Source organism: Capsicum annuum, chromosome 5, assembly GCF_002878395.1.
Source record: "Capsicum annuum cultivar UCD-10X-F1 chromosome 5, UCD10Xv1.1, whole genome shotgun sequence".
In the NCBI taxonomy this organism is placed as follows: Eukaryota; Viridiplantae; Streptophyta; class Magnoliopsida; order Solanales; family Solanaceae; genus Capsicum; species Capsicum annuum.
Window position 1 is genome coordinate 146,181,532 of NC_061115.1, and position 12,672 is coordinate 146,194,203.

General features: G+C 34.2%; 1 long non-coding RNA gene across 1 annotated transcript in view; it reads left to right on the top strand.

Annotated features, from left to right (window-relative positions):
* LOC107843512 overlaps nt 1-6,808 on the top strand; it is a 32,300-nt gene extending 25,492 nt beyond the window's left edge. Inside the window, exon 4 of the long non-coding RNA XR_001666415.2 lies at nt 6,558-6,808. This is a non-coding gene — a long non-coding RNA (uncharacterized LOC107843512). The remainder of the gene's footprint in view (nt 1-6,557) is intronic.
* Nucleotides 6,809-12,672: the final 5,864 nt, after the last annotated feature.

Sequence of the window (12,672 nt, forward strand, 5' to 3'; positions counted from 1 at the left end):
AGTTTAAATAATTTTCTTTATTGCGTGAATGATTTTGTCATCCTGAAGATGAGCATATTGAGTTTTAGACATATAATGAAGAACTAGAAGATTCTTCAAGAACTATTACTTGTTCTCATGATAAGTTAATTGAACCAGCTAATGTTGGCACTGAATTTCCTAAATTCTGAAAAATGTAAAAGGTGAATAAGGGCCCATTCATCCTTCATTTGATATGATGCATCCATAAGATGGTCACATGTACGTTTATTGTGAACCTGCAGTTTGACTTTCATAAAGTTGCCTTCTCAATTAAATTGAGTCAAGAGCATAATTTTTATATAACGTAATCAAGACAATTGATCTTGATAATGCTGATTATATTAAAGTTGGTTTAGCATTGAATGCCTCATATAAATAGCTAAATCATTGCTTATGAGAACAAAAATAAAAGGTATTGGTCTGAAATATATATATATATATATATATATATATATATATATATATATATTGCATACAATAGCACTTGTGTGCATTAGACCAATAAATTATGATCAATTCTTCCCTCTCAGTTGGTTCAGGGTCAGGAAGCATATGCTTTCCATCTAATAGCTTTTTGACGTGCGGTATGTAATTAATAGATATACCATGATTCACAAAGATGAATTCTCCAAAGTAGATTGGAATATATGTTAGTTTTCATAACATAAGGGGGAGATAATAATCAGCTAAGAAATATGTTGTGAATTATCGTTAGTATGATCCTCATTTAAAAGATAATTCTAGTCAAATGCCAGAAGCATTTGCTGATCCAAAATTGATTTTATGTTTAGCTGCAGATGCTCCTACTATGTGTCCCTGAAGGACAAGGTCTATAGCATGCATGAAGCATGGTAGATCAAACAGTTCTAAATAAAATAATCCTTAAAAAAATGGAGCAAATGGTCATAATAAATAGGCAATATGCTCTTGAAGAGCGACGACATAACGCTTCGTGAAACCTCCAGAAGAGGTTCAGGTACCTGAAAATAATAATGTGATGAGATCTCAATGAGTTATGTCGTAATATGAACTGATACAAATGATATATTGTCAACAATATCTTTAGTACAATAGTGTGCAATATTGTATAATATTATGAGGATCTGAATTCTACGTTTATTTAAGCATGCTGACGTAGAAATAATTATCAAGTTGAATATGCTTCTTGGTAAGCATAAGCTTTATTGTGGCTGCAGTCCTGACACTAGATGTTATGTATTTAATATTGAATGGTTCACTTGATAATAAAATTTAGATGAGAATCCCAGAAGGATTAAAGATACCTGAAGCATAGAGTTCAAAAGTCTCAAAAATTATTTTTAATCAGATTACAAAGATCGTTATACGATCTAAAACAATCAGGGCGTATACAGTATAATCGCCTTAGTAAGTACTTGATAAACGAGGGTTACATAGATGATGTTATTTATCCTTATATTTTCATTAAGAAAACAATATCAGAGTTTGTTATACTCGTTGTTTATGTGGATGACATAAATCTCATTGAAACTCTAGAAGAGGTCCAAAAGACAATTGAATAGCTAAAGAAAGAATTCAAAATGAAAGATCTTGGAAAGACAAAGTTTTATCTTGGTCTGCAGATTGAATATTCAGCAGACAGGATCTTCATCCACCAATTTACCTATACTGAGAATGTCTTGAAATAATTTTACTTGGACAAAGCACATTTATTAAATAATCTAATGATTGTTCAATCACTTGAAGTGAGTAAAGATTCATTCCGACCTCCAGAAGAGGGTGAAGAGATTTTTTGTCCTGAAGTACTATATCTCAATGCTATTGGTACACTTATGTATTTTGCTAATAGCACAAGGCTTCATATTTCCCATTATGTTAATTTGCTAGCCAGGTACAGTTTTCTTTCATGTAGACATTGAAAAAGAGGTAAGCATATATTGTGATATCTAAAGGGGCCTATTGATATGAATCTATTTTATACTAACAAAGATAATTTAGATCTTGTTAGTTATGCAGCTACAGGTTATTTATCTGAACCACATAAAGAAAGATCTCAAACAGGCTATGTGTTTACATACAAAGATACTACTATATCATGGTGATCTACAAAGTAGTCTATCATTGCCACTTCTTCTAATCATGTTGATGTAATAGAGATCCATGAAACAAGTAGAGAATGCATATGGTTGAGATCAGTGGTACACTCCATCAAAGAGAGATATGGCCTAAAAATCGATATCAAGGTACCCACGGTCATATTTGAAGACAATGCAGCATGCATAGCTCAATTAAAAGAAGGTTTTATAAAGGGAGATAAAACGAAACACATCTCACCAAAGTTCTTCTTCACACATGATCTCTAGAAGAATGACGATATTGATGTACAACAAATCCATTCAAGTGAAAATCCATCAGATTTGTTCACCAAATCTTTATCAACTTCAACCTTTAAGAAGATAGTACACAAGATTGAAATGTGAAGAATCAACTAGTTGAATCAGGGTCTTCATTAGTGGGAGTGAGAATATGTGTTGTACTCTTTTTTCCTTAATCAAGATTTTTATCTCACTGGATTTTTTCTGAAAAGGTTTTTAATGAGGCAACACTCAAATACGTATTCAGAAAATTTTTCTTTACATAAACATTCAAGGAGAAATGTTATGAAGACACATGAATTCCATATGTCAAAATGGATGTCCATGTGTCCACCTTAACAAAGCCCAAAATTGATGTAATTCCCCACCCCTTCGTTTTGGAAAGTTATTGATTTTTGTGTTTTGGCTATAAATAGCCCTTAGCAAAAATGGATGATAAGAGGAAACTTTTACCCTTTCGATTTTGCATACTTTTGTTACTTTTATATATTTTATATCATGATATTCATTGTAGCCATTAGTGTTGATATGAAATTTGATTTAATTAGTGGTTGAGACTCTCCTTCAAATGTTTGTAACTTTTCCTTATATACTTCCTCCGTCCCATTTTACTCATCCCAAATTTTCTAATTTAATTTCTCATTTTACTTATTATTTTTCATTAATCAAAATAAGATAATTTTTTTTCCTTTTTTACCCTTAATATTAATTTTTTTTTTAAGTTAAAATGTAAATATCATTTAATAGTGATAATATGGTAAAATAGTCTTGTTATTAATTGTTTTTCTTAATCAATGTGCAATGTCAAATTGAGACGAGTAAAATGGTACAAAGGGAGTATGTATGTAAATATATTTTTCTAAAAATAATATGTTATATAACATAATTTTATATCTAGGTCAACTATTATGATAATTGACTAGATCGCTTGTGCAAAAATTCTGTGCACCACTTTCCGACCGACCATAACATCGCGCGAGGGCAGGTATTATTTTTCGAGACTAACATGTTAACAATATTTGCACATAGATGTCGTTGTTAGATGCTTATGTAAAGCAAAAAAGTCCTCATCTAATTAACTTACTGAATTGTCATCTATTTTATCAGCTAGCGGGTCAGAAGTTTCCCTTAGAATTTTGATAATAAGGGGAGGAAACAACGTTTGAACTTGCATATATCAACAAACCTATGTCCCATCAAATGATGTTTAGCAAAAATAAATCCGAGATAATCACAAAAGAGGACTCAAAATAATAGCTTGTTTGGCCGAACTTTTGAGAGGTCAACAATATCTTTTAAAAAATTAAATTAATAATTTTACAAGATTGTTGTGTTTGACTAAGCTTTTAGAGAAAAAATAAGTGTTTTTGAGTTGTAGTAGAAATTGTTTTTTGGTACTCCCTCTATTTCAAAAAGAATTATCTACTTTCCTTTTTAATTCGTTTCAAAAGGAATGATTTTCTTTTTCATTTTTTTCATTCCTGGCAATACCTTAATTTCAACTTTTCATATGACATGTTTAAGATCATAAGATTAAATGATATTTTAGTACATTTGACATAACTTTAATTTAGGATCACAAAATTTAAAACTCTTATACTTTCTTAAATTTCGTGACAAGTCAAATTAGACCATTCTTTTTTAACCAGATGAAATAGCAAAATATAGTTTATTCCCTAAAAGGACTTCTGGAATTTTGGCCAAATGCAAATTACAGTTATGACATTGGTAAAAGTTATTTTTAAATTGATTAATCAAACGAATTGCTACTATTCGAAGGTACTTTTACAAAAAGGACTTTATGACAAAAAAATATTTTTTGAATAAGCAGATTTGGAAGCTTGACCAAATAGGTTATAATTCTTGCTCAAGATCGATTTTATGATCAATTACACATGTTCTTTTAGTTATACGGCTCTTTTCGCAAAAAAAAAAAAAAAAGACACAACAACAACAAAATATAGTACATGAAATTAACAAATAAAACAAATTACAATCGTTTTCTCCTTAATAATTTGTTAATTATAATCCCATACATATTTCCTAATCCTAATAATGGAATACACCAACACTTGGCCACTTGGGTCAAGTTGGTTTACCCTTTTCTTTGTATTCAACCCCATAAATCATATCGAAAAACAACATAAAATCCTTCAGTATTATCAAAAATAGATCACCACTAAAATAACAAAAAACACCACGCACTTACCTTGAGAATGTCATTGGTTAATTTTCTTAACTAACCCTTCCTTTTTTAGCTCTATAAATACACAAACCTTATTCTTATTACATTACGAGCTGAAGCATATATTCTAATTACATATAGAAAAATGAGTGGTGTTGGTGTGGAGTCGATGGCACGATCAAATGGCAGAGCAGGATATGTTGGGATCGAAAATAATAGGATGTCATGCAGAAATATGGAGTCGATGGCACGATCAAATGGTTGTGGGAGGATATTGGCTTTCAAATGCCATTGCATTACCCAAAATACACAAAGGCTGAGTATGAGTCTATGCCAGAATGGAAGCTGGATTGTTATGAGACTATGCCAGAATGGAAGCTGGATTGTTTGCTTACTGAGAAAATGGTCAAAAGCCTCCCCAATCTTTATCCCAAATCCTAACTAGACACTTCTACTTTGCGGAGGTTTTATGACCCCCCCTGAACTATTTTAAAGTGGAATAATTACCTTCAAAAATTGGCACCCAGATGTGTAATGGAAAGTGAGCAACACGCTCTTGCCATGTAATGTCACGTAATTTCCACGTAATATTATATTTTTATATAAAAAAATTAATTATTATTCTTTAATATATATATATATATATTAAAGACCCACATTTGCAACACAAACCAAGACCCAATTTGCTTTCTTGCAAGTGTCTTCACCAGTTTTCTCTTCTTAAAGATTTGGTGATGGGCATATGGGAAATTCGTCGACATTGAAGGATTTGTCCGATGGGTCGGGTGAGACGATCCAGTTGTTCAATTAGGTTGTTCAAACTCTATATCGACAACGAAAAATGCTAGCTTTATTCTATTTCCAGATAATTGCTTCAGAGTTCTTTAGTTGGGTCGCTAATTGTCATTTTGTAATCTTAATTTGGTATTGCGTATTGGATATTGGATAAAATTGAGCTGCTTAGAAGTTTTCTGGTGTAACTAGTTTGCTTTTTCTTGGTGTTTATGGTAGTTGAAATTCCTCTTAAACATGATATATTTGTTCCTGTATAGTCATTATTTTCAGTTTTCCGGCAAGTGTTTTATGCTTTTGGTTTTCTTACAGTAAAACTAATGTTAGGATACAAATGCCAAGTTCATGGCAACATGGATTCTACATCTGTAATTTGTCCTCAAAATGGTAAACCATCTCAATATTTTTGCAAATTGTATTTTAGCTATTGCACTAATTGTAGAAATAATTGTTAATTTTGCTCTTTCGATGAAATGAAAGATGACCCATTTTGTGTTTGTGTTGAAATAATTGTTAATTTTGTCATTTTTGATGGAATTGAAGATAGACCCATTTGGGATGTGTGTGTTGAAATAATAGTTAATTGAGTTACTTTTTATGGAATTGCGGATAATTTATATGGTGTGTATGGAGCAGTCATGGTATTTTGTTGAAGAGAAGAAATAAAAAAGAAAAGCCATGCTGTTAAAGAAAGAAAAGTCATGGTGTTAATGAAAGAAAAGAAAAAGAAGAAAACGGAAAAAATAAATAAAAAACATAAGAAATTAAGAAATTAAAAAATTAAGGGGTTAAAACGTTTCACTCTCTCAAAGAGAGTGCACTACACCTTCCGTGCCACCTCAACATTTAGGGAGAAAATAAATCTATTTTAAAATAGTTCAGGGGGTAATAGGTTACCCACAAAGAATGGTGTGTAGTTGAGATTTTGGATAAATATTGGAGGGACTTTTAACCATTTCATAAAGATGTAAACCATAAGAGGAAGTTTGCCATGGGAGCTTATCTTTGGACCTATTAATTATAATCCCACTTGCTACTTGATTCACCTGACAACTTTTTTGTTCATGATGTGATTAATTTGTCTCATAATGTCAACTAATAAGAAAAGATTGACCGTGTTGCGATCTGACCTCAAGTTGTTTGGGACTGAGCATAGTTATCGTTGTTGTAGCATTGATATGATTTGTGTTTTTGTTTTTTTGTAGTAGGAGTATGAAGTGGGAGATGATTCTGCAAGCTTCAGTCTCTCTAGAATTACTGAGTGTATTTAAAATAATATGATGCATATTATCATCAGTCCTGGGAAAAGTTTAATTTGGGATGTAAGTATTATTCCTACCCTTCGATTTGATCTTTCTCCTCTTCATTTATAGAGTAATTTTAAGGATGATTTCGAATAATTACTGTGTTAAAATTCTAAACCATCTTCTTGAGTACTTAAGTTTTTTTAAGAATCACGTAAAGTCGTTAAACATTTTTTACAACATAAGATCAGTCATTTTTTCCTTTGTATCATGAAAAAATTTCTCCTTTATTTCCTCCTACCTCTAACTATGACTTTCTTTGATTTTTTGGTTATAAAATATAACTTAGTGACTTAGGTGATACCCAGGTAAAGTTGAGTGATTTTTCGTAAAATAAGTAAATAATAATTTTGATACAATAAAGTAAAAGTTGAGTGATCAGTACTGATCATATATGAAACTAACCTTTGGTAATTCAGGAATACAATTGGAGTAACTTTTCAACCACTAAAAAATGGATTGAAAATGGCACAATTGGTAACATCACTATATGAAGTACTTGAATTACTCCCTCCATCTCATATTACTTAGCATTGTTAGGACACCATAATAGTAACACATTATTTATTTATATATGATTAGAATTGTATAGTTTATCTCTTAGAGAGTTTGTGTTCAACTATACTTTGTATAGCATCTTCTATATATTGAGGCAAAACCCCTCTTTGAATATAATTGAGTGAAAACCTTTTTATGGTATCAAAGCCTTGCGAAGACTCACGTCCCACAATAGCACTTCCCTCAATTATCAACTCACCTCGCAAACTCCTTCCCAGAATTTTTCGTCGCTCGCAACCAACGTTAATCAGTCTCATCTTCTCAAATTAGACCGCCATAACTATATTGGGTGGAAATCACAAATTCTCCCAGTTCTAAGGGGTAACAAACTCGAGGGATATGTGGATGGTACGCACAAGTACCCTCCAAAGTTCACTTCAAATAGCTCATCTGAAGCAACCTCAACTGACGTGGTTATCAACCCAGCGTACAGTTTATGGATCAAACAAGACCAACTTTTATTGAGTTGGATTCTCTCAACCCTCAACAAAGGGATTTTAGCCCAAGTAGTCGGTTGTACAACATCTCAGGCTGTTTGGAAAGCACTTGACACTATGTTTGCATCGCAATCCAACGCTAGGATAATGCAACTAAGGTTGCAATTACAAACCACAAAGAAACAAAACTCGTCCATAGTAGAATATCTTCAAAAGATGAAGCCTTGTGCCGATAATCTCGCGGTTGTGGCATACCCGGTCACTGATGATGATCTTGTCTTATGTATTCTTGGAGGACTTGGACAAGAATATGATGTTGTAGTTGTCTCGGTCACTACTAGGGCTGAGTTAATTTCATTAGCCGATCTTCATGGCTTGCTCTTAAGTCAAGAGTATCGTTTGGAGAAGATGACAAATACAGAACAAGGATTAAGCCAAGCCAACTTTTCTACTAGACAATCCAACAATACTAAGAATGATAACTCCTTAAAGAAGCCTACTAATGTCAATAACAATCAGGCTTACTGTGGCAGATCTGGACGAGGACGAGGTCGAGGTCGCAATGCCAACTCATCCAACCAAAATCAATGTCAAGTTTTTCATAAATTTGGTCACTACTACTTGGTTTGCTACCATCGTTTTGACCATACCTATCAAGCTCCTTCTAAATCGCACATGGATGCTCTCACTGCACCACCTTCTATGGTTGGAGACTCAAATTGGTATCCGAATTTTGGGGCTACTCATCATTTAACTAACGAAATTTAGAATATGACGGTACGAGGAGAGTATATGAGAAACGATCAAATTCAAATTAGTAAAGGCACAGGTTTGACAATTTCTCACTTTGGTAATGCTATCTTACCTACAATTACTCGACCTTTACATTTATCTAATGTATTATTGGTGCCCAAAATTACCAAGAATTTGCTTAGTGTATCAAAGTTCACTTCTGATAATGATGTTATATTTGAGTTTCATCCTCGTTTTTGTCTTGTGAAGGATTGGCAAGGGGGAAAGTACTACTATTCGGGACTCTTGAGCATGGCCTTTATCGTCTTCTTGCAACCCAGTTACTCAGCCAGCCTTCTTCCTTAAATAAATCATAGGCTTTCCATGTCTCCAAGTCATCTTTTGATCTATGGAATAATCATTTAGGTCACTTGTCTCTATGAGCAGTCAATAGTATTATTAGGAGTCTTTCTTTACCGGTCAAATCGAGTCCTCAGTCTAATGCTTGTTCTTCTTGCCAATATAGCAAGAGTCACAAATTTTCATTTTCTAATTCTAGTTCTAGTGCTAGTTTTCCCCTTGATTTGATCCACAGTGATGTATGGGGTCCTACGCCACAATTGTCTAGTAATAAATTCCATTATTATGTTTCTTTTATTGATGACTTTAGAAAATGTACATGGTTATTTCCTATGAGTTCCAAAAATGAAGTTTATACAATATTTTTACAGTTTAAAACTTAAGTCGAGAAGTTCTTTGAGAGTCATATAAAAGTGGTACAATCTGATTAGGGTGGCAAATATAGGAAATTATCCAACTTTTTTGCTCAAGAGGGGATCGTTCATCACTTATCTTGTCCCCATACCCATGAACAAAATGGTACTGTCGAAAGAAAACATCGTCATATTATTGAAATTGGTTTAACACTTCTCGCACATGCATCCCTTCCTCTCACCTTTTGGGATCATGCTTTTGATACTGCCGTTTACACTATAAATCGTATCCCAACACCCTCGCTCAATAATGTTTCACCTTATGATAGGTTGTTCAAACAAATTCCTGATTACCATTTTATGAAAACTTTTGGCTGCGCGTGTTTCCCATTCCTTCGTCCTTATAATTCTCACAAACTAGCCTTCTGATCCTTAAAATGTATTTTCTCGGGGTATAGTGGAAATCATAAAGGATATCAGTGTTTACATGTCCCTAGTGGTCGAATATATATCTCTCGGCATGTGGTTTTTGACGAGTTAAAATTTTCTTTTGCTAGTGTATCTTCAACTTCAAATAGAGCACTGACCTCCAACTCTATTGTCATGACCTCGTTACCTGTCATTGCTCCTTGTAATTCCTCTTCACCTATCACTTATTCCCATAATAGTTCCGTAGCAGCTGATGCCTCATCATTTCCATTGTTAAACTCGTCAAATCCTTCTTCACCAAGTCCATCATCAAGATCACCAGTGTGTTTTTCGGTCCTATCTGATTTGTCTCCATCTTTCATCCCTGCTATTAACCTTACTGTTGATCTTCCAGTGCCTATTGATACTCCTATAGTTGCTCATAATTCTCAACCACCGACTGCTCGGACCACATCCTTTGTACCTCATCCTATGGTCACTGGGAGTAAAATCAAATCACAACTTCCCCAAGATCACGTTGCCACAAAATATCCTTTGCTTCCCTCTACCCTTCCACCTGAACCTACCTGTTTTACCTAAGCCAACAAGGATCCAAACTAACGAAAGGATATGTAAGAAGAGTACAACGCCCTCTTGTAAAATGGTACTTGGTCCCTTATTCCATTCTTTACGGCAAAGAATATTATGGGATGGAAATGGATTTTTAAGTTAAAACTCAATCCTAGTGGCTCCATTGAGCGTTACAAGGCTCATTTAGTGGAAAAGGGATTTAGCCAAGAGGCTGGAGTGGACTATCATGAAACATTCAGTCCCGTAGTAATGTCTACAATGATCTGAGTGGTTTTGTCTTTAGCTCTGTCCAAAGGGTGGTCTTTACGGCAGCTCGATGTCAAAAATGCATTTCTTCACGGGCAATTACATGAAGAGGCATACATATCTCAACCCCCTGGATTTACTGATCCAAGATATCCCAACCATGTGTCCAAGCTTCACAAAGCCATTTATGGCCTTAAACAAGCACCTCCGGCATGGTTTGAGAAACTTAGCTCGAAATTACTTGAACTCAATTTTATACCTTCCAAATCTGATACGTCTCTGTTTATACGCAATTTTGATGGCCATATTACTATTATCTTGGTGTATGTAGTATAGATGATCTTATTGTTACATGAAGCTCTAATGAGTTCATTGCAAGCCTTGTTCTTCAATTGTCTAATGCCTTTGCTGTAAAAGATCTTGGTAAGCTACACTATTCTTTTGGTGTTGAGGTCTATTATCAGCCCACTGGATTGACCCTTACTCAATCACAATATATACGAGAACTCCTTCCTCGTGCCAATACGGATGGTGTGAAGCCAATTGGTACACCTATGGCCATAGGACTTCAATTGTCTCAACATGGGAGTTCACCGTTTTTGGATCCATCATTGTATCACAGCTTGATAGGAGCTCTTCAATACATAACCATCACGCGTCCAGATGTGTCATTCACTGTCAACAAATTATGTCAATTCATGCATAATTCTATGGAGTCTCATTTCACCGCTATGAAACGCTTGTTGCACTATTTAAAGGCAACCATAAACCTCGGCTTGCATTTGCGTTCCGCTAGCTCCTTACCACTTCAGGCCTTCACAGATGCGGACTGGGCTGGTTGCCCAGATGATCGGCGGTCTACCAATAGTTATTGTCTATTTCTTGGACCCAATTTAGTGTCTGGAGCTTAAAGAAGCCGCGAGTGGTTGCACGATTTAGTACCGAAGCTGAATATAAGGCCTTAGATGCGGCTACTGTCGAAGTTACCTAGCTGCAGCATCTTCTTCAGGAGTTGCATGTCTCTCTTCCCTAAGTTCCCATACTATGGTGTGATAATCTGTCCGCTACTTATCTCACAGCCAATCCAATTTTTTATGCGCGAACCAAACATATTGAGTTAGATTTTCATTTTGTTCGAGAGAAAGTAGCCTCAAAGGACTTAAATGTTCGCTACATCAGTTCCTTGGATCAGTTAGCAGACATCTTCACCAGGAGTCTTCCTTCCCATCGGTTTCATCTCCTGCGTTCCAAGCTTGCAGTTGCCCAGCCACTGCTCAGCTTGCGGGGGCATGTTAGGACACCATAATAGTCACATATTATGTCTTTATATTTGATTAGAATTGCATAGTGTATCTCTTAGAGAGCTTGTGTTCAACTATACTTTGTATAGCATCTTGAATATATTGAGGCAAAATCCCTTTGTGAATATAATTGAGTGAAAATCTTTTCAAGCATGCTAGTCATTTGCATAAATTTTTAAATAGAAATTAATAACGGTGTAAATTAACTAATATGACCCTGTTAAATTCACTTTAAATATTGTCATTTATTGGAGTTAAGTACTTTCATTAAATTTTTCAAGGGTAAAGTTGAAAAAAAGTGTTCAATTATTTCTTAAACTTTTAAACATACCAACTATTTTGAGACAAATTTTTTTGACAAATATGCCAAGTAATATGAGACGGAGGGAGTAACAGTTTCTTGACAACTTTCACTATCAAACTCCATGTTAGATCAATGAAGTTTTGATGATTGGCATATAAATGAAATATGTTTCTCAAGCTAGTCCAATCATATGAAGACAGGGTTCAAAATGGATAAAGCTCTCTTGATAAAGTCGTAATGATTGATCACGTGTAAAAAAGGAAGTGGTGATTGAGTAAAAAAATTGAAGATAAGCTGAAGAAAGAGTTTCACTTAGATGAGGAGATTGATTTGAAGAAGGACTTTGACTTAACAACAAACTCTGATGAGTTGAAGAATCCAACTAAAGATAGAAGATTGAGGACATGAAGGACCCTTTGAAGGATTGATGTTAAATAGAGAAAGTGAATCACATAATCACTCATGCACTTGCTGAGAAAACAACATATCGACAAATTATCTAAGCAACTCTCCATCTTGAAGATATCATCATTGAACCTGTTCCTATTATTTAGAGTTAAGTAATCTTAGACTTTATGTATTAGGATTGGTTTTGAGTTGTATTGTATTGTCAGTTTAATTCTAGTCTCAGTGAAGTACTTCAAGTTGGGGAACTCGAAGACTTGGGAACACTCATCTTGGGAAGATTTGTGTTTTGTAGAAATAGGAATCACTACAAAAAAAGGA